Below are 3,972 nucleotides of genomic sequence, written 5' to 3'. Positions count from 1 at the left end.
ATTATCCAGATATAGTTTGGTTTGTGTTATATATAAAAAGATCAATATTTTCTCTTTTAAAAAAAAAATAAACAAAAATAAAAAACCTTTTCTCTTTTCATTTCATAATTTGGGGAATTTGTTAATTGCAATTGCATATACAAAACCACCACTTTAGATCATCACATCACTTCAAACTTTTCCAATCAATTCCAGTTTGTATCCCAAAATTCAATCACTCACTCACCATCAAACCCCCCCTAAATTCAACTCTATTCATCACCAATTTCATTCATTCAAACCGAAAACCCTAACTTTCACCACCAATGTGTTTTGATCTAATTCATAACTAATTGTTAATAATATTATTCATTATCCGATCCTTGCGATGATGAATGCGTCAAACCCTAATTCGATGATGTCATCGTCTTCCGGCGGACAACAACCGGCCGGACTGAAGACGTATTTTAAGACGCCCGAAGGAAGGTATAAGCTTAAGTATGAGAAGACTCATCCATCCGGTTTGCTTCATTATGGACTCGGCAAGTCTGTTACTCAGGTAATTAATTGCTAATAATAATATATGTTTAATTGTGCTCGTGAACGTTTAATATCTTTTAATGACTTTTCTAATCTTACTGGTTGAACCAAAGTTACTAACTAATGAAATGAATGTGTATGTGAGTAGTAACTAGTATGTGATTAATTTTATATGAATATGAATTTGACAAAACACACTAAATCAAAGAGAACATTGTTTGTGCTCGTTCGTTTGTGTTTGTGGAACGTTCACAAACAAGTTCATTTCCTTATTGAACGAACACGGACAAGAAATTCCGTTCAGTTAGGTGTTTGTGAACCGTTTGCTTGTCCGATAAAAGCTTAACGAACGGACATGACAAGCCTTTATTTGGTTAGTTTACAGCCCTAGATAACTCTAGGGCTGTGAATGAACCTAATCGAACATTGTCTTGTTCTTGAACGCTTCACGCACACAAACACAAGAAATCTTTTGTTTGATTTGGCTAAACGAGAATGGTCAGTGTCAACGGTTTACTCGGGCTACCAAATTCTTGCTAATGTTTTTTCTAACATTCATATTCATGTGTTAAATTCACATATAAACTGATCACATAAGCAAACTAACATTAACAGATGTAAACGAGCACATTATCGAACGTTCACGAACACAATTGAATGAACACAGCCTTTGTTCGTGTTCGTCCTTCTAATTAATTGAACAAAATTTCTTGTTCATGTTCATTCATTTTTTTATAAGAACGGACATAAATGAACTTCCCACCGACATTCGGTTCTTTTACAGCCCTACGTACCTTCTTCATTCCATACATTGTTATTAATTCTTCATGATATGTTGTTGTTAAGGTGACTTTGGCTCATCTTAAGGATAAACCTGCACATGCTATGTCATCATCATCTTCAAGTATAGGCATCAGTGGCGGTGTAAAATCAGCAGCGGCAAAGTTTTTAGGTGGCGGCAATGGCAGTCGAGCACTTAGTTTTGTTGGCGGGTAACGGTGGTAGTAGCAAATCTTCAAGCAGTGTGAGTAAAGTCGGGTCATTGGGTACCTCATATACTAATAGTTATGCACCCAATTTTAACTTTGATGGAAAAGGAACTTACTTGATATTCAATGTTGGTGATGCGATTTTCATTAGTGATCTTAATTCTCAAGAAAAGGTACCGTTTCCATTACATGTAATGATGTAAACTTACGTATTTTGGTTAATTTTGATTGTAAGATGGTATAATTTGTTATGCAGGATCCTATAAAGTCTATACATTTTAGTAATTCAAATCCCGTTTGTCATGCATTTGACCCCGACTCTAAGGACGGTCATGATTTGCTCATTGGATTGAGTTGTGGAGATGGTATTATTATTATTATTATTTTATCTATAAGAAAGTAAAAATTAAATAAATGAATTGTAATGATACACGCTTTATGTTTGTTTTTTTAGTTTATTCAGTGTCGTTAAGACAGCAATTACAAGATGGTGGAAAAAAGCTTGTTGGAGCCCAACATTATAACAAAGATGGATGTGTTAATAATACGTAAGAATTTATCAATTAAATAAAAAAAGCGATTATTTTATATTTTTTAGATGTTTTTGATGATTTTCCCTTGTTTTTTTAATAGCCGCTGTACTAGTATCGCTTGGGTACCCAACGGTGATGGAGTTTTCGTTGTTGCACATGCAGATGGAAATATGTATGTATATGAAAAGGTAAGTCATATAATAATATATTAGTTTTATATGACTTCTACGCTTATTAATGTATGCATTTTTATTAAAGTTCTCGTATTTTCCAGAGTAAAGAGGGTTCAGGCGATCCTTCATTTCCGGTCATCAAGGATCCAACTCAATTTTCTGTTTCACATGCACGCTACAGTAAGGTACGGTTCCGCTGTTGATTATTGACTATATTTGATGTTATTTTACACGGTTTTTGTAGTTAGCTTTTATTCCTATGTGTAGAATCCAATTTCTAGATGGCATATATGTCAAGGATCGATAAACAGTATTGCATTTTCAAGTGACGGAGGTTATATTGCAACTGTTGGAAGGGATGGTATATAATATTTATAATAATATCTCTGAGTTTTTAAATTTTTAAGTAATAGTTGATGAGTTTAATTATTGATTGTAGGTTATCTTCGAGTTTTTGATTTTAAAACTGAACAACTTGTATGTGGAGGCAAAAACTATTATGGTGCTTTGTTATGCTGCGCATGGAGGTGAAATGCTCTTTCTTGTAACTCTAGTCGCATGATAAAGTTAACATGTTTGCCTTCTAATAACTACAAATAACAGCATGGATGGAAAATATATATTAACGGGTGGCGAAGATGACCTGGTCCAAGTTTGGAGTATGGAAGAACGGAAAATTGTAGCATGGGGTGAAGGACATAGTTCATGGGTAATTTTATTATTATTACTATTGTTATATATCATTATTTTTATTTTATTTTTTAATTCTGGTAACTCTTTAACAGGTCAGTGGAGTCGCGTTTGATTCATATTGGTCGGCCCCAAATACAGATGGAACAGGGGAAAACGTTGTGTATCGGTTCGGTTCTGTTGGTCAGGTGAGCTAGATCATTTTCAAATTTAAGAAGTTAAAGTTTATAGTTGTATAATCATATAAACTACAAGGGTTATTTATAATTTGTTTGATATGCTTACATATGTGCAGGATACACAAGTGCTATTGTGGGATCTTGAAATGGATGAGTTAGTGGTGCCAATGAGGCGGGCTCACGGTGGGTCCCCGACAATGAGTACCGGGAGCCAATCAGCTCATTGGGACCAAACATACCCGGCTGGTACGTTACGACCCGCACCAAGCATGCGTGATGTTCCAAAGCTATCTCCTTTGGTGGTTCATCGTGTTCACACCGAGCCACTCTTGGGCTTGATTTTCACACAAGAGTGTGTACTTACCGCATGTCGGGAAGGCCACATCAAGATCTGGACCAGGCCAAATTCATCCAACGACGACCCCCTTTCGGGGTCAAGTTTGAAGGAGAAACCGTTGTTCTCGAGTAAAGTTGGAAATATTGGTTATAAGCAATGATGTGATGAGTTTTTGTGTAGTCTTCTGTTTTTTTTAAAGCGCGGTTAATAATATAGTCTAACAACATCAACTTCAAAATCAACATGTATGATGTGTCGCGGGTAGAATGATGAGATGATGCCGACATAAAAGCGGACTCTTTTTTTTTTTCCTTAAAGAAGGGTAGATTTGAATGATGGTTGACCAAAGGGTTGTTGATAAGTTATGATATAACTAATCAGTTAAATCTTTTTCTTTCTTTGAGATATCAAAGTTGTAGATGCAGATTTGGTGGTTTGACTTGAAACTGAATAAAGAGTTGTTGATAATGATAAGTTATCAAATAGCTACAGGTTGTTAATTATGTTACTTTTCTAGTGTATCCCTTCAGAAATACATTTTCTACATAATAA

The 3,972-nt window shown here is 35.0% G+C and overlaps 1 pseudogene across 1 annotated transcript; it reads left to right on the top strand.

The window, feature by feature from the left end:
• Positions 1–294: 294 nt before the first annotated feature.
• LOC143561492 (uncharacterized) lies at positions 295–3,730 on the top strand (annotated as a pseudogene). Its single transcript, XR_013140315.1, has 11 exons — positions 295–538; positions 1,366–1,681; positions 1,765–1,873; positions 1,963–2,056; positions 2,142–2,229; positions 2,316–2,399; positions 2,482–2,575; positions 2,654–2,741; positions 2,818–2,923; positions 3,000–3,092; positions 3,200–3,730. The product of XR_013140315.1 is annotated as an uncharacterized LOC143561492 (transcript).
• The last annotated feature ends 242 nt before the right edge of the window (positions 3,731–3,972 follow it).

This window comes from Bidens hawaiensis, unplaced genomic scaffold, assembly GCF_021521415.1.
Source record: "Bidens hawaiensis isolate Kalapana, Puna unplaced genomic scaffold, B.hawaiensis_p1.1 tig00020692_1, whole genome shotgun sequence".
Classification (NCBI taxonomy): domain Eukaryota; kingdom Viridiplantae; phylum Streptophyta; class Magnoliopsida; order Asterales; family Asteraceae; genus Bidens; species Bidens hawaiensis.
This window is presented reverse-complemented; position numbering and strand designations above follow the sequence as displayed.